The 25,777-nt window shown below is 39.3% G+C and overlaps 1 protein-coding gene across 1 annotated transcript in view; it reads left to right on the plus strand.

Annotated features, from left to right (window-relative positions):
• The window catches only part of LOC150080721 (ubiquitin carboxyl-terminal hydrolase isozyme L3-like), a 151,251-nt gene extending 133,616 nt beyond the window's left edge, over positions 1 to 17,635 (plus strand). The window contains exon 9 of the mRNA XM_090380797.1: positions 16,717 to 17,635. The gene's annotated coding sequence lies outside the window, so the exon portion shown is untranslated. The remainder of the gene's footprint in view (positions 1 to 16,716) is intronic.
• The last annotated feature ends 8,142 nt before the right edge of the window (positions 17,636 to 25,777 follow it).

Here is a 25,777-nt window from a genome sequence, read left to right on the forward strand (position 1 = left end):
TCCATTGGGTGGGTCGTTGTCTCCAAAGGAGTGTGGATGGTATTCTGTTCGTGCCCATTCTACATACGTGGCCAAACCATCAAACCTTCGCTTCTGGATTTGGTCGGCAATGGTTGGTTGCTGTTGGCATCTGGTGCGGATGGTATCATTAGTGATGCGGTCACGAAGTGAGATGCCCAAAATCTGCCGGAGGCATCGCATTTGGAATACCTCAAGTTTGTTTAAATCTAGCTTGAGACAAATCCATGTTTCTGATCCGTAAAGGAGAATGGGCAGGATCAAAGTCCGGAAGAGTCGGATTTTAGTCTTTGAGGAAATGTTGGTCCTCTTCCACAGACACCATTTGAGCGAGGCGAACGCAGTGGCCGCCTGTCCAATTCTGCTGTGGATTTCCATGGTGGATGCAACTTTCTTCTCCTGGACCAGCGACCCAAGGTATTTAAAGTCCTGCACTTGCTCGATCTGGACGCCTTCGAGATAGATGGTGGCTTGCGACCCATCTGTTGTCAGGGCCTTTGTCTTATCAGCATTGATCTTCAAACCGTATGGCCGGGCAATGCGGGCAATGTCGTAGAGGATGTCCGTGGCTTCAGAGTCGTTACCAGCAAAGATAGCACTATCATCGGCAAACATCAGGTCAGTCACATAGTGATCCTTGTCATATTGTATGCCCCGTCTGTTTCTGAATGCTTGCCTCATAATGGCGTCGACCACGATGTTGAAAAGCAACGGGGAGGCTACATCCCCTTGGCGGACTCCAGTTTGGATGGTAAATTCCTCAGATAAATCGTTCTGGATGCGCACCTGGCTGGTTAAACTGTTGTATGCAGTTTGGAGGAGTGTGATGACTTTTCGAGGTACAGGTTCGACCTCTAGTAGTTTCCATAAGGCAGGCCGATGGACACAGTCGAAAGCAGACTTAAAGTCAATGAAAACAATGACGGTTCGCTGTCCACACCGGATCCTCTCCTCCATCAGCTGACGGATGGCAAAGATTTGATCACAGCATCCTCGCCCGGGTCTAAATCCCGCCTGTTCTTCTCGACTGGTTTGCTCGCGATGTTTTTGCAGCCTTGACTGGATGATCTTCATAAAGACCTTTCCGATGATGGAAAGGAGGCTGATGCCACGGTAGTTCTTGCAATCCCGGTTATCACCTTTCTTGTGGATCGGTACGATAATGGCTTTCCTCCATGTTAGCGGAATTTGTTCAGTGCACCAGATGGTTTTGAGGAGTGAGTGTAGTCGGCGAAGCAGTACATCTCCCCCGGCTTTGATCGCTTCTGTGGTGACTTGGTCCACTCCTGGTGCCCTGCCATTCTTTGGCAGGGCACCCTGCCACTTCAAGATCATCTGCCACTTGGTTCCAGTATGCTTCTCTTTCCGCTGTCATCCTCTGTCGGACTTCTCGGTTTAGCTGCCAGTACCGTTCAAAGTCGGCCAACTTTGCCTGTTTCCGTTTGTCCACGAGGTCGAGGCACTCGTCTGATATCCATGGTTGCGTTCGACGTCGGGCAGGTGGACATAGGGGCTTGGCACATTCCAGGATGGCATCAGAGATCTGCTTTTCTTCTTCATTTATATCCTCGGGCACGGCTAGCGTCTCGAAGCGGTTGGATAGGGCATATCTGATATGCCCCTTTGTTGGCAGCATTCATTAGCTGCCGCCAGTCCAGCTTGGCTGACCGAGATGACCTTTTTGCATGCCGTAATTTGAGCTGCACCTTAACCCGGATGAGGTAGTGATCAGATCCGCAATCAGGTCCCCTCATGGCACGAACGTCCATGAGTGATGAGCGAAATCGGGCGTTGATCAGAATGTAGTCCAGGATTGCTGAGTCCTTGCCAGATGGATTTCGCCATGTAAGTTGATGTTTTTGAGGGTGCTGGAAATGGCTGTTTCCGATGATCAGGTTGTTAGATGCGGCAAAGGACAACAAGCGTAGTCCGTTGTCATTGATCTTCCCATGGCCAAACTTGCCCATTGTTGTTTCCCAACCAGATCTGGCCACGCCAATGTGGGCATTAAAGTCCCCTGCGAGGATGATCACTTCTGTCTGTGGAATTGAATCCAGCGTATGTTGGAGCTGGTTGTAGAAGTCATTCTTGGTCGGGTCCAGGCTAGTCTCAGTTGGTGCATAGGCGGAGATAATATGGGTCTTGATGGTGCCCTTGACAGTAAGGACTGCCAGGCGGTCCGATATTGGTTGGAAAGCGATCACACTACTGGTGGCCTGAACATCGACCATAAAGCCCACTCCTGCTTCTCGTTTCTCACCACCAGAGTAGAATAGCATAACCGCTTCGTTAGGTGCTGGTGGTTGGATGATCATCGTTCCAGACCCGGTGAGCCTTAATTCGGATAATGCCGCGATTGATACCTTGCACCTAAGTAGTTCTTGGGCAATGATTTCCTTTTGTCCAACGTGGTGCCCCGTTCGAACATTCCATTCGCCAATGTTAATTGCCCTTTTCGGCGTTCAACACAACTCATATTCATGAGTTGTGTTGATCTGATGTCAGAGGGCATCTTTTTCTGAACTTATTTTTTTTACTGTAGTCCTATTGAATTAAAATTACGTTTCCTGATGTCTTTTATAAAAAATAATTGTTTGAATGACGTGAAGCTCCCATAACTGGATCGCAGGGCTTCTATGTGTGATTCTCTGACTCCTTTATTTAATGCTTTTCCTCTGTCAACACAGACTCCTTAACTTAATTACAACCACAGCATTCCAGTGTCGATCATATCAAAAGCATATCCTCATGTTTGCGAAAACGCAACTAAAACATTCAAAATTTTAAAAACAGCATGGATTTCCCATATTTGGCACAACGTACGTTAGGTGCTTTTCCTTCTGCGGAGGGGGAAAAAAAAAAAACTCGAGGTTGGAATTTTATTTCCCCAATTATGATAGCTATCGTTCTTTACGAATATCAGAATCATTTAAGAGTTGTTATTCAAATGTAACAGGATTTGCACAGTTTTTGCAATGAGTCGCAAACCAAAATCTGTATTCAACTTTCATACACAGCAGTCATTCACAGAAAGCTTGCATATACCACATGGTATGAATTCTTAGCCGCTAGATGGCGGCAGTGAATCGTGTTGCAATTTTCTCATCAAGTGATTTTACTCTTGATGTACCCAGATTCTACGCTTACTATTTTCCCAAGAAGAAAAATATTTTTTCCGATTGCTTAATTGACTTTTTTTCCCCTCTCAATTCTGTGATTATTTAAAGCGTTTTATATTTTGTAAATAATATAAAATGTGTAAATAAATTTAACTTTAAAATGGATGGAATTCACAAATTCTGTAACGCAGTGTGTGTGTATGGGGGGGGGGGGGTATTTATAGGTCAGTTAATACCTTAATAAGCGTTTCAGATAGCAGGATGGGCCCACGAATATTTATGTAACTGGTATTTTCATTTTAAAACAATGTAGTAGTAGTGGCAAATGATGCAAGCAAGCTGTACAACATCGGACAAAAAAAAAAGCCAACTCTTCGCATTTCGCCTGCCCATCCCCTCTAATAGTTTATCTAGTTTTTTCTTGAATTATTCATATACCCATCTCTACAACACCAGATAGGAGTTTGCTCCAACAATCAACCATTCTCTTGGCTGAAAGCAAACTTACGCACATCCGATCTGCAACCATCCACCTCAAGATAAATTTGTTCCCTATGTGCGTAGTCTGAGCAAGAGGAAGGATTCCATCAGCATTTAGCTTCAGACGCTGCAGTTTTACAAACTGAAACCTTTTCTGGTAATAGCAGCCTTTTGCTTCTTCACCAGTCTTGTTGCTCTTCTCTGCACCTGTTCTAACAGATCCACGTTCTTCCTAAAATGAAGCTTCCAGACCTGTATTCAAGATGTGACCTAACAATGTGGCCTTATACAAAGGGATAATCACCTAGTTATCTCTGGTGGCAAAATTTCTGTATATCATTGACAAAACCCTATGAGCTACCCTGGCAGACTGGCTGTACTGCTCAGAGAACTTCATATATGACTGTTCAATTACCCCTTCCCTCCTAGTCTTTTTCATTCTCCACTGCCCTGAGTGTGGTAATGTTCCCAGATTAACGTACTAGTTGTGTGGATTACTGCTCCCCATATGAAGTACCATGCGTTTCTCAGTATTAAACTTTGGTTGCCACTTCTCAGCCTGTCTTCCTAATTTGTCTAGATATTGTTGCAGTAGCATTCCCTGATTGCTGTGATTAACTACTCTGCCAACCTTCGTATCATCTGAAAACCTAGACATTAAGCCTGATAGATATGCCTTCATCAATATCATTAATAAGTACAGAAAACAACAATGGTGCCCAAAACTGAATCTTTGGGGACTCCACTAATAACATTAGTTCAAGAAGAGTAATGCTTATTGATAACCAGCCTTCTCCCACTCAACCATCCCTTTATTCATAGCAGAGACTTGCCTTATGCTCAAATTTGTATAGCAGTCTCATGTGCAACAGTATCAAAAGCTTTTCTTAAATCAAAGTATATGATATCAAAACTATTTTTGCATCCAGTTCCTTTGTGACTGCATCATAGTATCCAATCAAACTGGTCAGACAAGATTTTCTTCTTAACACACCCATGCTGTAATTGCACTCCAGTCTAGATGGTACTGCATTACTTCTTTAAGCAGTGACTCCATTAAGTTTTCCTTAGAACAGAAATCAAGTAAACCGATCTATGATTACTCATATCTCCCTTTCATTCCCATTTATGAATTTGGGATACATTTGCTCATCTCCAGTCCATAGGAACGCTCCTGAATCCAGGAATGATCTAATAATGATCTAATTAACCCAAGCACGGTACTAAGTACTATAGGTTCTAATACCTCTCGTGTTTTGGGGTTCACATAAAAAAAAAAAAAATAATAATAATTATGGCTATAGGTTTATGTACCTCTTTTGCAGCCCCATTTAATATAACTGGATAAATCCATCCATTCCAGGTGCCTTTTTTACGTTTAGCTTCAACAATTTCTACCCAGATTTTCTCTCAGTTATCACAAAATCATTAAACTCCCCGCCAGAATTTGATTCACTTCTGTCATCCCCATCGCAACAAAAAAAAATTCCTCGTGTGTGAATGTAGATGTAGAATATCCATTCAGTGTCTCCGCAACCTGAGCAGAATCGTGAACAGTTAATCCATTCTTAACTAATGGACCAATGTGATTCAACCCCTTCCTTCTACTCTTTACATAAGTGAAGAAGCCCTTGCTGCTTTTTTTGTAATTTTTGTAATCTGCGTTGGACTGCCCAACTTCCTTTGACTTGATTGCAGATTAAGTTTTATACCAACCGTATGTTTCTGCATCGCTTGGTAACTTATATACATCCCATACCGTTTTCTTTTCTGCCACAAGTCATTAATTCATCTAGCATCTGTTTAGGTGCATGAAGAATCGTCGCTGATAAGCAGATCAAGACTATTATTATTATCTGTTTATTTCTCTTTCGATTACTCCCTCTTGTTGCATCTCTAACATGCTCCCTCTTGCCTGTAGAAAAGTAAAAGAAAAGTAAATGCTGCAGTAGAAAAGTAATCTAATAAATCCACGAAAGTCTTGCTGGTGACCAACCCACAAGTTTCAGTAAATATCTGGGTCAGTTCTGTCAATTTCAAGTTAAAATCCCCCATTATAAGACATTCTGATTTACTGACCCACTCTGTTTCTCTGTATAGCTGTTTGGTATACTTACCACAGTAATTAGGTCTATAAGACACTACTACTCTCAATTTTGTTTCCCCAGTGCTTATGTTCTTGTTTATACTCCGGCACAACCAGCAGGTCAGTGGAGTTTACAATAAATCAATCAATACAAACGTTAATCGTATTTAGCAATCAGGGGCTTGAACCCCGGTCCACTCAAAGTGTGGGCTATTGCACTCGCCCTTCTGACCACTCGGCTATTCAGGCACAAATTTGTCACATCAAACTGATTGAACATTGCACTGGCCACCCATGTTCACTGGATGTGCTACATTAGATTGTGCTTATTAACTAAGAGAATAACCCTCCCCTCCTGACCTGTATTGAAGTATATATTAATTTATAAAATTATAAGTATAGCCATTTTTTGTCAGATTTGTTCGTTTACACTTGATCTGGAATTGGGGGGGTGCTATGAAATATTTTGAGGAGGGCAGAGGGTATAAAGCTTTGGCTTATCTCCTATATATATTGGTATGTTTTTTTTTCTTTAAAATTTGTTTCAATATGTATTTCTGTTAATTCTGTAGTTCGCTTTTTTCTTGTATGTTTTAGCAAGGCACGTAGCCAAGTGGTGAGAGCATGAATGCAGAAGTGAACGCTCTTCCATGGTTTAAGTCACGTGACGGCTAAATATGTTTAACGCTTATATATTTAGAATTTATTGTAAGCTCCTGATCTGGCGGTCATGTCGAAGTGTAAATAACTCGTTATTTTATCTATATCTGCACTCCCCCCCCCATTATCTCTTCTTCTTATTTTCTTTGTTTTCTAATATTGCCCCATTCACGTATATTTTGTTCAATAACTTTCTCAGGTAACTTAATCTGTTTATTTCAACGTATTCGTGTAATTATTTTCTTTTCGCTTCGTATTATTCGCCAAAATTTTTTTTTTCTTTGCTCCATAAAAATCATTTCCTTGAAAACCTCTCCCAGTACTTTTTTTTTTTAACTTTCTTTCTGTTGATCACTCGGCTACATTATGCTAATTTTGTTTATCAGTATTTCTATTAAAATTATACAAGTCCTTAAAATTTTGGCCGGCAGAGAACAACACGCTGGTTGTCATCCCTTAGCGTACTTTGTTTCCAAAATCAGTAACTCTACACCAAGAAATAATGCAACAGATGCCATTAAGTTATACTCAGATTAAGGCCTGTTTATTTTACAGGAATTTGCATCACTGACTACAGTTTTTCAACCGGTTCTGAATTAGTCTGTTTCATATGGAGGTCGTAAGAGTCTGAAGACCACCCCCACAGGCAGAAGCAGGCATTCGTTTCTCTCCATATAAATCACAGAAACAGACGTTTAGAATATACGCAATTTACAAACATAATAGGCTGGTGCATCATGACCAGAGTTGCCGTTTAGCTAATGCGAAATAACTTCGACTGTCATTCTACCACCCCTAACCTGTTTAGAGCCATTAAAGATCGGGTACTCATAATTGCCCTCGCAATAAATAGCGTCACTGTTTCCTCATACCCCTGAGGAAAAGGCCTCGGTTCGATTCCCGTCGTCCGTCAAAATTCAGAAATATTGAGACTAGAGTAACCCTTATAGGCTTTAATATCGTGGCTGAAGTTAACGAAGGAGAGCTGCATCGTTAGTTTGTTCATTTCGCAAAGATAGAAAACTGACCATAGAAAACAATTTACACGCAACTGTGTCTGATAAGCGACTCCTTATTTTTTTTAACCGATTTTGATGAAACCAACGGCAAATGATTCATTGTTCCTTGAGGTTTAGAAAGTTAATGTTAGTTTCTTTTATAGGCGAATCATACTTCAAAAATTGAAGCCTGCTATGAGGGTTGGGGATTCGTTATAAGAGTTCAAAGGTGGTGAAGGGCTGAACGTGGAATCCATGCAACATTGGACACAAAAACAAAAATTATCATCGGAAGTTAATGACAACAAGCTGTGTCACTAATAGAAAGAGAATAGGAAGGCCAACTATGGCCCATCAACCTCGCAGACTCCAGAAAACATTGCAACAGTGCCAGATGTTCTCAAGGAGCTCATGAAAGTGGACTATCTCGTTATGCAGTTGAGATCATCTTCAAGAAAGAATTGTCTTTAAAACCATGAAAGCCACACTATGTTCAGATTTTTTTTCCTTCTGACTGCGACAGAAAGATGGAATTTAAAGAAATTATGCTGGGGTGCTACGAAAAGTGGCCCTCCAACATAATTTGGGGTGACGAGGTTGTTTCACTTTGGCTGTTTTCTCATTCGACACAACTGCCGTTATTGGACAGCAGAAAATCTGATATATATGTGTTTAGATTTGAAATCTAAACACATATCCGGAAAATTACAGGGTAATCCAAAGATAAATCGGTTGTGGTATCACATCATCCACATTCTTTGAGACAGAATGAATGCCGAAAGATACCTCTAAATGTTACAAGATCGTGCGTGGCCAGTTATTTCCAGTGGGACAACGTTGAAACTCGTAATATTATGCAGGATATGATGCACCTCATTCTACAGCTCGGATCTGACACCTTGTGTTTTTCTGTATTGGGGGGAGGAGGGGAGTTTGCAGATGATACAAAGGTTGGCAGGATTATTAATGGCAGTGTACTACTGCAACATCTTGAAAAGTTGGGCTGAGAAGTGGCAACTGAAGTTTAACATTGACAAATGCAAAGTACTGCATATTGGGTAGAAGTAACCCCAGATAAACGTACCAACTGTGTGGCACTACACTTAGGATGGTAGAAAATGAAAAAGACGTGGGAGTAATTGTGCAGTCAGATCTGAAATTTTCATTTCAGCAGTGCAGACTGGCTGCCAGAGCAGGTCAATGATATACAGGAATTTTGATAGTAGGGAATGGAGATGATTATCCCTTCATATAGGGCAACGGTCAGGCTGGTTGCTGGGTTTTATTGGCGCATTAGCAACTAAGGCTATAATGCTCCAACGGTCAGGCCACGCCTTGAGTACTGCGTATAGGTCTAGACTCTAGAGTACTCATTTTAGGAAGGATGTAGCGTTGCTTGAGCGCGTACAAAGAATGGCTGCAAGATTGGTGAGGGGAACGAAGGAGTCCTCTTACCAAGTTTTGGTTTTTTTTTTTTTTTTTTTTGCTTAAGTTTTGCATATTGCAGCGTCTGGAGACTAGACACCTGTGAGGTGATCTGATTGAGGTGTATAAGGCATTGAATGGGTTGAGCAGGCTCAATTCTCATGGGATTTTTCCTCTTGCTCAGATTACGAATCTGAGGGAGCATAAATTCAAATTGAAGAAAGATAGTTATAGAATAGATGTGTGGATATTTGCCTTTAGCCAGCGGGTACGTGATTGCTGGAACAAAATTCCATCTGTTGTTTTGGAAGTTGATAGCGTAAATAAATTCAAGGAGGAACTGGACATTCTTTTAGAGAGAATGCATGTGCGAAGTGGTGGTTTTTTTTTTTTTTTCTGATGCTACATAAGCTTGCTCTCTTGCATCACATGCTTCCTCTGTTACTATTATGAAAACATGTCCTTATTTTAGTTTCAGTCACAGTGGGCATCCCCTCCCCCACTTTCCGGTGCGATCTATATGCTTTATGGTTTTTTTTTAAACTTCCGTTTGAAATTCAGTCTTGAAATCTATATTAATGATATGAAAAGACGTTAACAGTGGACTGTTTGCATTTGCGCAAAGGTAACCGAAATTGCTGGGGAAGAAATTTTATATATATAATTAAAATAAATTTATGCAAGTAGTATGGCAAGTCAAATAAGTGGTGAATACAATGTAAACCAGTACACAATTATAGCGACAAACAAGAAGGGGTAGGGATAATAAATCGAGATAAAGGGCGCTGCCGAAATTAATTTAGAAAGAATTCCGATAATAAGAATACCAAATCGGCACTCAGTGTTGATCCTTGGCGATCCAGTATTTCCAATCTTCTTCAAATGCTCTTCCGCATAGAGGCAATCCTTAATAAAAAAAAAAAAAAAAAAAGAAGAAAAAAGCCTAACTAGATATAATCATCCTTGATATAAAGTCTGCATATGGTAGAATCTCTGTGCCTGCGTTGTGAACAATATTAGATAATTACTTCAGAATAATAGGCCCTCTTCTCGCAATGCTGAGAAAGACATTGCAAGAGAGGCATCTCCTTGTCACTCATCAACAATTTTAGTGCTGCTTATACCATCTTCAAGAGTTCCTCACGGGGGAGTGTTGTCTGCTGCCCTTTTTGCTGTAGCGTTGGAACCTTTTCTTGCCAATAGTCGTAACATGCCGAGGACCCTCATTTTTTTTTTGTTTTTTGTTTTTCACCTGTGAAAAACCTGAGAAACCACCCATAGTCTCCCAGAATGCAATTAAATTCGGATATCAATGACTAATTATAGTCTGTTCGGCTGGAAATAAACCCATCGAAATCGGAACAGATGAACTTCGCTACGAAAGAGGAGGAAGATCTCTCTCCGCCGTTTACTATTGGTGGATTCTTAATTCGAGACGTCGATTATTACAGAGCCCTTGTCTTGGTATGGGACAAACCTTTCCTTCCAACATAATTCAGAGTAGCAAAAAATAAATCTCTTCCTGCCGTTTGGCTTGCTCGACAGAAACGGATTTCGCAATATAAAATTAGTCACAAAATATGTACTGAGTTGCACCACTCGCATTGCTCTTTATGCTTCGATGATTTGTGCATCGGCCCCTCCAACATATCTGAAACAGTATATCGGGCTGGAGTACGGGATACTAAGATGGTTTAATTGAATAACTGGAAAGTCCTTTACCATCACCTAGAGAGCCTTACTCTCATTATTAGAAAAAAACCCATGGATGCTTATAATTACCATCCAGAACATAGGCACCCTTGCTAAACTGAAAGGCTTGATGCTCAGTCATCCATAGACTCAAAGGAACCTAAGACTGATAGAAGAATTACAGACCAACAGAGAGCGAAGCTTCGTCACCCCCTTGATCAGCTGGTTTGTGTGGGTAACATGTTCCCAGCTAACATCCTCAAATATGCCAATGACATGGACATTGATCTTCGGAGGATTTATGAAGAAAGGGATTATAGAAAGATTGTTTTTGAAAAAAACCTAAGCCGTGCTAGTTTTGAAACACCTGACGCCTAATGAATTTATACGCTGTGATTTGTTGCCTAATGTAAATGAATAGCTGATAGATAAACAATTATTAAGCGTTACGTGGAACCCGTACAAAAGTATTAAGTTTAAGAAATGTAAAGTTTATATTTTAAGTACATGTATGCTGTTGTATAACCTCTGTTGCCCTCCTAGCATATGAATGCAGTGTCAGTACCAATGTAATTTAATTATTGAATAAATAATATTAATTATATTGTAATAAGAGTGTATTGAATAGTAATGTCAATTAATTAAAGTTTAGCGGCGCCCCCTTGACGGTAACAAGTTAAAATTGCCTAATATATCCTGTAAATGGAGAGTAATACTAACCAGAACAGCGTGACCAACGATGTGAGACAAAAATAAATAAAATACTGACCATTAGCCCGATCTCATCGGAAGGCCCAACAATGGCCAGAGTCATTTGTTTGTTTGCAATGCATGGACTCCCTGGTCGTTGTTGAGAGACAAGTGACGAACTCATTGTACCCTCACGAAGAACTAGTCTTGGTCTAATTGTTCTTGGTCTTAAACTTGCTTGCTGTTGTTGTTGTCCTTATTCGCCAGTTTGGTTTTCTAACCATAAATCCTGTTCATTATGTGATTGCAGCTTTTCTCAACTGTTTCACTCCCACGAATGTATCAGCTTGTATGTAATTATCATTTGGACTGCAAATTATATCATGCACAACAGGTATAATAAACTTGGCTTACTGCTACACCCAGTTCTCTAGCGTTAAATGACGTAATGAAAACAACCAATACGCATTTTTCCTCTTATAAATAACTATTATCTGATTCTGAAATCAAATAGTTACTTTTCTTGCGTTGATTTTCCGGTCTGTTTTCATACAACTGACAGCATTTTTTTTTATTGGTCGAATAATGCTGAAAATGCAAAACTAATTCTGACTTAAATTTAATTTGAGTCAGAATTAAAGGTTAATCTGCTCATTAACAGCAAGCAATTTTACACCAAGTCTTACAAAGTACTACAGCAAACAGGCTACTGGAACATTCCAATCATCCCTTGCCTAATGTTGAGCATGGGATGTTTGGAATATTTAGAGAGCGCTATCGATCCACCCTGCCTAGTAATGTAGTTCTGATCCTACTGAAAGTTTGTTTGAAGTTTGTACTGGAAGTTTGTCATCAAAGAACGGAGGCTGTCAATTGCAGTGCTTCACCTTGTTTAAAGTTATAAATTTAAAAAAAAATTATTTTCAGAATTAACAATTTGAAAATTACACAATTTTCAAAAATTTTAAATGTGTAATTGTTTAGATAATGTAAGTAGTGAATGTTGGATTATTTGTAGTTAGGGAAGGACGTTACGTGGTTTTTATCCATTAAGATTATTATATTTAATACCACGTGAAATTAATAGTTTATTAAGCTCTTAATTAGCTTAATAAACTGTATTATTAATTTCACGTGGTATTAAATATAATAATAATATTTAATAATAATTAAATATAATAATAATCTAAATGCTGGATTATTTACAATAATTCGTACATCTTTATTCTCTGGCATATCCTGCCATTACAGGAAGAAGTTAACTTCGAATTTATTGAAATAAAAAATAAAGCATTTTAAAGAGTTATACTTAGGTGGGATTAAATACACTTTTTCCACGAATTGAAAACTATATTACCGTACGGTACAATGCCTATGCTAGGCGTTTTCATCAGCAATGGAAGAAAATTGTAAATTTAGAAAAACTACAAAATGTTATGAAGATGATATAAAAAAAAAAAAAAAGCCCACGAATTACAATTTTATTAAAATATTACAATTTTTTTTATGTTGGTTTTTGAGTATAGTAATGCTGTTTGAAACCTGTCATCTTTCAGACTTTGGAGTTCCTTCAAATGTGAATCTTATTCTTGTGTGCACTAGATTTTCATCTAGTGGATGAAAATCTTCGGAAAATCCTTGGCGACTTAACTCCCATTAATTCGCATGAGCTTCTGCTGATTCTCTCGTTAACAGTAGGTGGCGCGTACAAAACTCCTGTTTTCTTACCGCTTTTCTAGAATAACTCGCACACTAGCACGGCATCTGTGTATTTATTGGATGACTGTTTTCTACTGCACGTGCAAGAGGAAGCAATGCACTTGATGTGATTAACAGCAGCGATCCTTCATACATTTTAGGAAGGATGTAGATTTACTTGAGCGTGTACAGAGAAGGGCAACAAGATTGGTGAGGGGAATGAAGGGATCCTCTTATCAAGAGAGGCTTAAGTTCTGCAAATTGCAGTGGCTGGAGACTAGGCACTTGCGCGGTGATCTGATTGAGGTGTACAAGGCCTTGAATGGGTTCAGCACGCTGAATTCTGATGGGATCCTTCCACTTGTTCAGATTACGAACCTAAGGGGGCATAAATTCAAATTAAGAAAAGACAGATGTAGATTAGATGTGCGGAAATTTGCCTTTAGCCAGCGGGTGGTTAATTGCTGGAACAAACTTCCATCTGTCAACCTATCAACTGTCAACCTATCAACTTCCATTTGTGGAAGTTGATAGGTTGAATAAATTTAAGGAGGAACTGGACAGGCATTTGGAGGGAATGGTGTGATATATATATATATTTTTTTTTTTTTTTTGGCTGATGCTGCATAAGCTCATACATTTGCTTTCTTGCATCACATGCTACTATTACATTAAGAATCTACAGGTAGATTATCCACTGGGTGGCCATGATCAGTGTACTGATGTGGGATTTACTTAGTCATAACGACTGTCAAGGGCCTTTGCTTTCATACGAGTAACTAAAGTGGTCTCAGACAGCATTGGGACCAACTGATGTTACCAACAGCAAATACTAAATGGGCAGCATTCGGGGAACTAGTCTTAGAAGTTACTAGGCTTTTCATACCAACAGAGAAATACTTTAAAAGACTTGCACATAAATAGATGTCAGATGAAGTAATGACTTGTGGCAGAGAAGAAAAAATGCATGGGATGCATATAAATTATCAGGTGATACAGAAACCTATGGTAGATATAAACTAGTCACGATCAAGTCACAAAGGAGGTTAGGTAATCTAAGGCAGATTACAAGAAATTTATGGCAAAGAAAAGGAGCAAAGGATTATTTACTTATATGAACAGTAGAAGGAAGGGGTGACCGCATTGGTCCACTTAATGTCAATGATTTAACTGTTTATGATCCTGCTCAAGCTGACAAACTGAATAGGTATTTTGCATCCACATTCACATATGAGAAATTCTTTAGGAAAAGAGATGCCAGAAGTTTATCAAAATCTAACAGGAAGCTAAATGACTTTGTGATAACTCAGAGGAAAGTGGAAGAGAAACTTTTGAAGCTTAAACAAAAAAGGCACCCGTGGGGGGATGTGATCTATCCAATTTTATTAAGGGAGGCAGCAAAGGAGGTAAGCCAGCCCCTAGCCATAATTATGATAGCAACTTTTGATTCAGAGGAGATCCCTATGGAATGGAGATGTGCAAATGTATCCCCAATTCACAAAAGGAGTCAAGGGTGAAAAGAGTAATACAGACCTGTTAGCTTAACTTCTGTTCCAGGTAAAAAAGTAATGGACTGCTGGTTAAAGATGTTAATGTAGTGCCATCTAGAGTATGAATTTGTTAGGGGCGATCCAGTCCGATTGGACATAATAAAACAGTAACAAAGTAACTGGATGCAAAAAAGTTTGATGATATATACTTTGATTTCAGGAATTTTTTTGATATTGTTGCGCATAATACTGCTTACAAATTAGAGGCAATGTGCCATTAAAGGCAAGTTACTGATGTGGATAAAGGTCTTGTCTTGTCATGTCAGACATACAGGAATTTTGCTAACAGGGATAAGGGGGTGATTGTCCCCTTGTATAAGGCAATGGTTAGGCCACACCTTGAGTACTGTATACGGGTCTGGAGGCCTCATTTTAGGAAAGATGTACAGCAGCTGGAATGAGTACAGAGAAGGGCAACGAGATTGGTGAGTGGAACAAAGGGTTGGTGTTACCAAGAAAGGCTTAAATTCTGCAAATTGCTGCTTCTGGACACTATACACCTGCGAGGTGATCTAATTGAGGTGTATAAGGCCTTGAATGGATTGAGCAAGCTCAATGCTAAGGGGATTCTTCCTCTTGCTCAGATTACTCACCTGAGGGAGCATAAATTCAAATTGAGGAAAGACAGTTGTAGAATAGATGTGGAAATTCGCCTTTAGCCAGCGGGTGGTTTATAGTTGGTACAAACTTCCGTCTGTTGTAGTGGAGGTCAGCAACTTAAATAAGTTCAAGGCAGAACTAGACAAATATTTGTAGTGAATAGATGGGTGAAATGGGAAGGGTGGGTTTTTTTAGGCTGATGCTATATAAGCTTGCTTTCTTGCGTCATATGCCCTACTAAAGCTAATTTTAACGGACTCTGCTTTTCATGGACTAATGTTATTAGTGGAGTACCCCGGAGTTCAGTTTTGGACCTGTTGTGATGGGTTTCTATATATATTAATGATAATGATGAAGGTATATCAGGCTTAATATCTAAATTTGTACATGATTGAAAGGTTGGCCGGATGATTAATGACAATAATCAAGGTATATACTGCAACAAAATCTAGAAAAAAGTAGGGAGATGGAGCTGAGAAGTGGTATTTGAAGTTTAATATGTACAAATGAAAGGACACGTCGATAGCATTAATCTCTGATTAACTGAGTATAGGAACAACAGCTGTGTTGTACTATACTCAGTGTAATGGAAAATGAAAAAGAACTGGGGGAGTCAGATATGAAGTTCTCTGAGCAGTACAAATATGCTGGCAGGACAACTCATGGTGTTTTGTCAATAATATACAGGAACTTTGCTAGCGGGGATAATGAGGTGATTATCCCATTCTATAAGTCAATAGTTAGGCTGCACCTTGAGTATTATATACAGGTCAGGAGGCCTCATTTTAGGATTTAGAACTGCTGGATCGGGTACAAAGAAGGTCACCGGGGATTGGTGAGGGGAAACAAAAGGGTGTTCTTGCAAAGAAATGTTTCACTTCTGCAAATTGTCGTTTGGAGATTAGGCGCCTGCGAAGTGATCTGATTGAGGTGTTTAAGGCTCTGAATGGATTGAACAAGCTCTTTGTTGATGGCATTCTTTCTTTTGCTCAGACTATACTTATGAGGGGGCATAAATTCAAATTTAGGAAGAATGGTGCAGGATAGTTGCCATCAGATAGCGGATTGTTGGAACAAACTTCCATAATCTTTTTTTGTGTATGTGGGTAGTTTGAATAAATTCAAAGAAGATCTAGACAAACACTGGAGGGATGAACAGACGTCGGAAGTTTTTTTTTTTTTTTTTTGGTTGAAGCTTTATAAGCTTCCTTTCTTGCAACATTTGCCACTACACATACAAACTCCTTCGATATTTTAAATGTATTATCAACTCTAACATTGTTTAAACCCTATATAGCAGATCTATATAAGAAGACCGTACAGTAGATCTGCCGTCACTCCTTTGGAAAAGGTCCAAGGTTCTATTTTGTTTTAGGAGTATAGAGATCATAGTTTCTAATCGTGCATAAGACTTGTAGAGATAATCCTATATTCAAAACTCTGCCTTAAAATCTTGTCCTTTATCTAAACCTATAGTTTTCCAATAAATTCCAAACCTTAAACCCACACACGGTAATAGGTGTTCTAAGTCCTAATACTTTTCGTGTTTGGTTTTTCATTAAAAAAAAAAAAAAGTGCCCCAAGTCCAGACATTAGTTTTTTATTATTAAAACAGAGTAATTTAAGTTAATATTTGCAGTATTGATTTGTTCACTTCTAAGATGTAACTAACCTTTTTGTTTTTCTTTCTTTTTTTCCAGGTGCACCGTTGCAAGCAACCTCACCCTTGCTGTGATACGTTCATTGTGATTAGCGCATGCTTCATCAGGCTAGCGGTGATGTGCAGCGGGTCTTCGTAGAAAATTGTTGCCTTATTTATTGCCTTAAATGCATCGATGGATTTCCTTTCATACATTAACCTTTTGCCACGTCTATTTTACTAACAGTTAATGCTTGTATTTTGGAGCAAGTGATTGTTTGATTATCCCCGTATAACATTTTCTGTGAACAGCCTCTTGTAGCATCAGTTCAATGTTTGTAACTTTGGTTGTAATACCACCACTTTACGATTTATTCTTACACTTTTAACCAGTATGAGAGTTTAAAATCCAAGGGAAGGGTGACTTGTTTTGAATACGAATATTGTTGGTCCTAGCTGTTGTCTAATGGTCTCCTCGGAATAATCGATCTGCTTTCTGCAGCAGTCATAACAGCGGGCTCTGCTATGCCTGCTACCTTTTAAAGTTATCATTAATCAGTGGCTCAGTGCCTCGTTTGTCATCTTCAATGCCTGCACTACAGGATGTAAATAGTAATTAATGAACAAGTCTTATACCTGTTGACCCCTCCTTGTCCCTCTTTTCTTGATCTCCCCCTTCCCAGTTCCCGAGTTATCTCGCTTATACTCACATGTTCATTAATCTGCTGACCTGTATATGTTATGCTATTGTTAACTACTCAACCAAGTAATTTAATGCTGTAAACCAATATAATTTGATCATATTCGCGTATTAAACCAGCTTCTCGCTAAAAACAATTGCTTCTAATTGAATGTATTGACAGCTGTTGATGATTTTATTAAAGAATTTGGTCAGAGGTGACAGACAGTAGCTTAACTACATTTCACTATTCAATGTCTTGTACTGTAACACATTTAGGCTTAATAAATAGGAAATTAAACCTGTGTTTGTCTGATTGAAGAAACTGCTTGCAAGAACTTTTGTTTCCTTTTAAATACTTTGAAAGGGCGTTATTACTGCAGCTCGTGAGAAAGTGGGTTAACAGGTTCAAAAGTAGTGACATCCCTTGATGACAATGCGCGAAGTGGACGACTAGCAAGAATAATAACAGAGTGCAAGAAGTAGAAGACAAGCGAACGGGATGATCAGCGGATCACGAAAGCCGAATTAAGTGACATCGTTGTATTAGCCATCATATTGTCAAAATGGTCAGCAAACTTGGATATGGTAAGGTCTGTACTGTGTAGGAATCTGGCTCGCCTTTTGGTAACATCAGTTGGGCCAGAGTCTCGAATTGAGACAGTATGAGCACTACTGGAACTGGCCCACCTTCCCATGGTGTGGACTAGTACCCAGAATCATCTTTCCAAGTGATTGATGCTTTTGGGTAACCAAGGGACCAGAACAGAACACGCACACAAACCTACATTACCCACATATCTGGCCCTTTTGCAGTGGTACTGTTCTTCACATAGATACGAGGCGAAGCTGAATTGAAGTTCAAGGCGCCGCCCTTTAAAAAAACATATCTGTACTGTGTGGTTACTATGCCTGGTTGCTGACTTGCATGAAACAGGAATCTAATCTTGCGACAACTCTTTTCACTGATATAACGGTGACGAATCGTTCACCTCTGTATAAGTGAGATTAAATGAGTCTGAGGAATGGATACATGACCATTCATTGAACTCGAAAATTTTTAAACAGAATATCGCCAGGTAAAAAAAAAATTATGGTTACTGTCCTTCGGAAACATAAACCCTCTTGGACTTAATGATTAGAATCAACTTGGAACTGTGAATAAATCATTTTTGATTACCTTAACAGCTATACAGCTAGGTACAGATATCGTACGTAGTGCATTTTGAATGCACTACGTACTATATCTGTACATTGTGCATTCATCTCATTTTCAGTTTATTAAGGAATAAACTGAAAATGAGAGAGTGAGAAAACGTTTCAAATGCATAATACAAATAGACCCAAATATCCGTTATTCATGATACAATCTGCCGTATTCCATAAAAAAAATAAGACTTACATAATCTGTTACAACATGCACATCGAGTAACCAGATAAAAGCAGCCTGTTTTATTTTTTAACCGCTGGGCGATGAATGCAAAGTATTTTTCAAGTTTATTGTTTGGACTACCTTAAAATTGATGGTAGAGCTCTCACAAAGACCACCCGAACGATTTTTCAGGCTAAGGTAAATAGGGAGAATGAAACAGGGCAGAGTTGGAGTTAAGCCAAAGTTACTTGGTGGAGGATTGCTACTTTCAGCTCTGTGGGGAACTAATTTCAAAAACATGCAGGTTCTCTTGAAGACCCAAAGCTGTAATCGCGTCATCTTCGCGTAAATGACCGCTATCCGGCCCTAACTTCTAAGTGTCAGACTCGCAGTATGGCAGCTTGCTTCCAAAGTTTGCTGAACCTATAATTCAAGAAATTGAAACGCTTCAATTCGATACCAATAATATATAAAAGCCCATTTTGAAGTGGTGTCGATAGCATGTCGGCTGGACCTAGGAGCAAATTGTGAATGGTAATATTCACTGAGGAGCTGAGGCTCAATTATACAAGGTGTGATAATGAGACTTGCATTAAAATATAATGAAATATTTCGAAATTTTGGCCTCACCAGTTATCCTCTTCAAAATAATTGAGTTTTATTTGCACACTGTTCCTTACGTTTCATTAAGCACAAATACGGTACTGTATTTCTGGTCACAATTCAGATCTGTTCGAATTTTTTTTTTTTACGCAGCCTTGTCAGAACTATGTAATTTGGTGAGATGTATTCAGCCATAACAGTTCCTTTAATGTCGAAGAAAACAAGAAGCATGGTTTTCATTTTTGATTTTGACATTCTTGCTTCTTTTGGTCTGAGCGAGTTTTGTCTTCCATTGTACTGACTGTCTTTTAGTGTCTGGTCGTACTGGAACAGCCAGCTTTCACCGCAAGTAATCACAGTAAAAGTTTGGATCTTCACAAGTTTGGAGTCTTCTCATTCTTTGATCTTCATTCAAATTTTTGGCGCCATCTTGTCACACACTTTTCGCATACCAAAATTTTAACAGTTAAATTTGTCTGTTTCTTTGTCCATATTGAGTTCTGATGCAAACCAAATTAATGCAAACCAAAATTTAACGACGATCACTTCTAATCAATGTCATTACCCGGTCCATATTTTCAGTTTCATGAATCAGGACGGCCTGATCTTTCATAGTCTTCCACATTCTCTCTTTTATCTAAAAAATCTTTTATGCTATTCATCACGCAGGCTCTTGGCACAGTATCTTCCCCATAAATTTGACGTAACAACTCATAACTTTCAGTTGGTGTTTTCTTTAGTATTAAAAAAATGAGGTTGATTAACTTTTGTGTCATTTTTCCGGCAAACTGCAAAAACAAGATAATTCAAATCTGTCGCACTGCAAAGTAAATGGCGTGTTGGAAGGTTATATTTGGCAGACAACTAGGGAAAGGTTCAAGATCAGTTGCTGTGGTGTGTAGTGGCTGGGCGCGCAGTCTTGTTATTTAATTGCCACACTTCGTATTTTCTACTTTCATCGTTGTTAGTGGGGTGGAATCTCGTTCTGTTCCCTACAGATGAAAGTGCGTGGTGGTTTAATGGTGTTGGCAAGAGTATGCCTGGGATGCTGTAGGCAGGAGAATATCCAGTCGCAGTTACTCTCCTCTGTTTTTCTTTACTAAAGAATGGGAAATGTATGCCTAGAGCACTAATTACGTCTCGTTCGCAGCAGGACGGAGCCTATGCCACTCTTTACATTACCACCTGTACTACTACCCACGGATATCGCACGCTTTATACCATTGTAGCAGCTCATGAATTCATTTGCATAACCCTAATTTCAGATCGAAATTTGTCTTGGAGCATTATTAAGGCACATTAAAACGAATGTATTCCGTGTTTACATGATCCAATATAAAGCGTTTTTGATTTTTTTTATGCTTTCGTTTGTTCCTTAACTTAAGCACGAATATATTAGCAAGCTGGTGAGCATGATTTAATGCTTTCGTTATTAAAATTACAAACGTAATTTCTAAAGAAATTAAAACAGCATACGATTGCCGAAACGTGAAAATTATACAGTATTCTGTTCACTTTTTTTCTTCTGCAAACTCCCATTATATTTCACACAGCGTCAACGTGATGGACTCAAAGTTTCGCCATATTCATGTATCCAGTGACGAACTCCATTGTTTCCAAGGCAGCATTATATTCAAAATGTCTCTAAAAGTTCCGAAGAAATGCTACAGGAAGAAAGTCTTTTTGTTATATGCATGATGCGCTAATTCCATCTTTGCAATGTCTTTCGGTGTTTTATGGCGTGAAGAGTGGAAGCAGTTCCTGTTATAGAAACAGGCATCCCATGTAAGAAAATTCACTTCTATTTAGAGAAGGTTCGCCCATTACAATGAACAATGAAAATTTTTTCAATATAGATATGGCGGACTTTTTTTGTTTGTTTCAACGCTAATTTCGATTGTGAAGTCAGTTTTCTTCCTAGCAACCTCTTGTCGCAAACTTTCATATTTTAGTTTCGCGTATTTAGACCAAAATCTGTTCGTATTAGTTGGACTGCTGCACGAGAAGTTCTGGAATCAGGAATTCTTAGATCTTGCCTCGGTGATCGGTTTCTGGACTATTCTACTCCCTCTTCCCCCTCCTTTACGTATCAGATGGATATAAAAGAAACCTGCCAGCGAGGTAAATCAGTTGGAATTGGAAGTGTTGTTACATAGTAAACTCTAGCCCTTATGGTTTTTGGTGTGAATTATATTTGAAGGTAATGGTGTCTAAAGCCAGCGGTGATTACATAATTAAATCTCACATACAATATAATCCTATTAAAGAAAATTTAGGAGTTTTATTTTGGCTGTAAACTAGTTGATGAGGGAAAGAAGTGGTCCTTATATACAGAACGCCGCACTGTGGGTCGGGTCTGAAGCAGATTATAATATAAATGAAGTATAGATGCAATTCCCTCTTTCTGTGGTATGGAGGGAGCCAACCAATCATATCAACGATTACTACAAGTATTTCTACATGACTCAAACTGTAGGACGGAAAAGACAAGATTCGAATATCCTATAAGACCAGTTATTCACACTGAGGAACTACCTGTTCCTCCAGAAAGCTTGTCATAAGAAGAGGGGGAACGCAGATTACTCAATGGAAACAGTCGAAGTGAACCCTGCATCAGAATACGAATGTCCACATCCAAACAAACCTCATAATGCTAAGTGAATTAAATGATCTACATGATTTAAATCTAGTCCTAATGCACAGCTTTCGGGATCAAGGTTGAAAGAAGGTCATTTTCTCCAAAATGTATGCTCATATAGTTTGTAGAAAGGAAGTTTTCTACAAACTATTTTTTTTTCATAAATGGCAGAGCTTTCGTTTTTAGTTGTAGCGATGTTTAAGTGGCGCACTGGGGAGAGAATGGAAACCAGAAGAATGAAAGCTTTTCATCGATCTTTGAAATTGTCTAAAAGCTTGTACTACTCCATATCGGAAACACATCCATCCATCCATCTGTGCCAATCCAATCGGCCATCCTTTCCACGTGAAGGAATGATATGAGAATATGTAAATTTTCTTAAAGGTATAGCATGATAAATATAAGTGGCACACTTGTGGAGATTATCTAGATCGTTTTAGGTCTGCAATCTGGCTGTACAAAATATCACTGGTTTTTTTGTGAGCGGGACATCTTAGCCTAATTATTCATTAGGAAATGTAGAATTAGCCCTCCCTCCTTGTACCTGGAAAGTTGATCAAACAAACATTTCTACCACTGATACATAAAAAGGTCTAATAAGCTAAGAATAAGAATGGACACGGCTAAGAGATTCCAAAATCAGGAAGTATTCGTCTGTCCGCAGATCATATTTATTGAAAGAGCCAAATCCTTTATAAATGTAAACTTGGAGATCATACAAGAAACTTGAACTTTTTTGGGGCTACAAATCATAAAACTAAAATCATTGAGAATTTTATTACAAGACTACCGAAATCTCGGTTGTAATGTGTCTCTAAAAATGCACTTCTTCCATTCCCGTTTAAACGATGTCTCCGATAATTATGGATACGTCAGTGATGAACACGGTAAACGTTTTCATCGCGATGTTGCTACCATAGAGAAACGTTACCAAGGCAGGGACGCCCAGTAGCTAGCAGGCTACAGCTGGACATTAATCTGAGAGCCTCCTGATCGTTACAAAACTAATAGGAAAAAAAAAAAAAAAACACCTACATTTTACGTTGTTTATTTTAAGTAAGATTAAAATGCAACTGGGCATTATTATCAATTTATTACCTCAGGAAACTGTGGGCCACCGCGGGACGGCAATATGCCACGAGGGTGTAAAATTTACATACTAAGTTGCGAGGAACCACACGCACAATGTACAAGGGTACGTGCGTGCTCGACCTGACATATTCACAGAGATAAACTTAAAAGAGCTCGAAATAAAAACAAAGTTTGTAATAAACAGCGAGATAAATGCAGCAGGCAAAAAAGTTCAGGTGTAGGTGAACGTCATAGATTCAATAGCTGGTAACAGTTCTTAAAGTATTTCCTTTCTGTAGAGATTGTCCTCACAGAACTTATCGGGGTGGATGCCTAATTTATTGTAGATCTGAATGAAGGCAATTGGCTGGGAACATGTCCCTAAGGGAATCAATGTTTGTAAGGTCAAGCCGCAGAGGGAGGCAGAAATCGAAGTATTCTTCCCTTGTATTCTTTGTCCCCAGAGATTAATGGAGATACGGATCATCAATTCGGCCTGTGATAAGCCGAGATAGCGTGAGTGTGTTTCTTTTCGTGATGAGAAGTCTCCAGGGAGTGGTGCCTAGATTAGCTTGGAGGATGGATCTGCAGATTGTAAAAGGATGGCCCACCACACTGTTCATCCATCTAGGCAACCAATATTCCAGACTGAGGTACTTTTTTAGGTGAGAGGCAGGAGCAGATGATCAAATTTCAGATGCTTAGAGAGGGATAGGGGTAATGCACCTCAGGATGTGCCGAACAAGCAGCGCTGGCTGATGCACATCAACGAGTCCCCAAAGTGCAGCGTACTTCTGTCTTAATATTTTTAAGAGTTTTAATTATCTATTATAGTGTACATGAACCTTTTGGCATCTCTCATATTGTGGGATTATCTTCACAATTGGGTTGTCATGTTAGCAATACCAGGGTGCCTGCCCACCCACCGATGAAAGGCCAACAAGCCTTGAAACGGTTATGTCTGGGTGGTGCCCACTGAGAAGAAGTAACAATAGTCGTCTCGGTTAGTGAACGTTACTTTTTCGAGGTAGTGCAATACATGGTAACTCGTTGTGAAGGATGAGCACAATGAGATACAGTTGAAATGATATCCATTACATTACTATCGTAGTTTTTTCTTTTAAGAGTTGTCTATGGTGTTTTTGCACCTATATTATATAGTTGTTTATTTTAATACATGTTAAAATTTCATTAAATGTCTAACAGTAGCCTGCGTTTCTCTTTAAATCTGTGGATGTCAGGCAATGTCTGAATTCAAATTTGGATTCAGCTCATCAAAATTCACAAATGTACGTTATTTCGGGAGGTAAATTTGTTGTCCAGCATTATTGATAAATAAAAACCTTGATCACCAAAAGTACTAACGAGTATACGTAATAAGCAATATCTCTCCACATGGCCATGAAGGGAAGTTGACATTGAGATATTCAGGACCTCGATTCACTGGAACTGACTTTTTTCATATGTACTTGCTTAAATTAAAAAAAAAAAAAAATGTGTGCTCCCAGCACATAGTCGAAGCTAAGTGAAACTTCTTTAGGCGAACATTTATCACTTGACCGAGGATCCCGTATGAATGGGAGTCTCGGAGATATGAGACGTTCCGTTACGAAATCTAGTTTCGGCAAGTGCTGTGGCATCGGATGATATTTAAAACCATTTGACTTTGATAGAGCCGGAATCACTTTGTTCTCTAAAGAGCCACGATAGCTGTTAGGCCGACGTTTGACTTACATCCTCATTTGGAAATCCTGTTTGAAGAAGAGCGTAATCTCTGGCTGCTACAATCTTCACCTCGTTCTTGAACCAAAGCTGATCACACAGGGAACAGACTGAACCGAAATCATCATCCAGGAATGTACATTTAAACAATGCGTGGATGCTTTGGTGAACCTTAAAATCCTGTTGCTGCTCCGGCTGTGTATTACTTGTTGAACGATTTGATGGAGTACTTCTGGTAGTCAGTTTTGGCTTCTTCGCTTTTCGTTTACGACGGGGCTTCGAGGACTCTTCATCGTTTTCATTTGCAGCATCAACTTCCACGACTCCTAACATTTCTGGGAAGATGTAAAGCTCTGAAGATATGGATGGACCTTCGGCTACTTTTTTCAACTCCATCGCACGCTATAATTTCTTCCACTGTCGAAATAGCTTAGATCTCTCCTTTGTACTCAATGGGGGTGGTTTCGGTGGTCGCATTGCACATATACGTGCTCTATACGCCCTACAATGCTCATCATTAGTCTTCGACATGTTGAATTATAAATTCTTTTCCGTCGAAATTTTTTTATTAAATACGGTGGAGAATGACGCAATCAGTAGGGACTACTTCTGGTAGTCTTATTTGTTCATGCGTCGCTCATGCCTGGTACGGAGTAGTGCAATTGTGGGGTAAAGCGTACTTAGTGTCAAACAGCAGCGGGGGTTTCCCCTATCTCCGCGTTGCTTTTATTGTGGGTGTACCAGTTTGCTGGAAAGGCCAGAGATTTAAGTGTATGGATTTTATATATGTGTAGTGTCGTGTACCGTTGTTTATTTGTTCGTTTAGCTGCTGAACCCCTGTTGAGGCCCAACGTTGCCTGCACTTCGTCCCGTGGAGGCAGACCAGCTACACCAGTATCTTAAGTAAGTACCCTGCCACCTAATTTCCTGGAATTTCAGTGGATAGGATAAAAAAAAAAAAAAAATCGATAGTTCGCGTAGAAGGGGGGATAGAAATACGCTGGAATTTGGAAAGGCCGAAATTTTGGGCGAATAGC

This window comes from Mastigoproctus giganteus, chromosome 9 (genome assembly GCF_048544385.1).
Source record: "Mastigoproctus giganteus isolate SK-2022 chromosome 9, ASM4854438v1, whole genome shotgun sequence".
NCBI lineage: Eukaryota > Metazoa > Arthropoda > Arachnida > Uropygi > Thelyphonidae > Mastigoproctus > Mastigoproctus giganteus.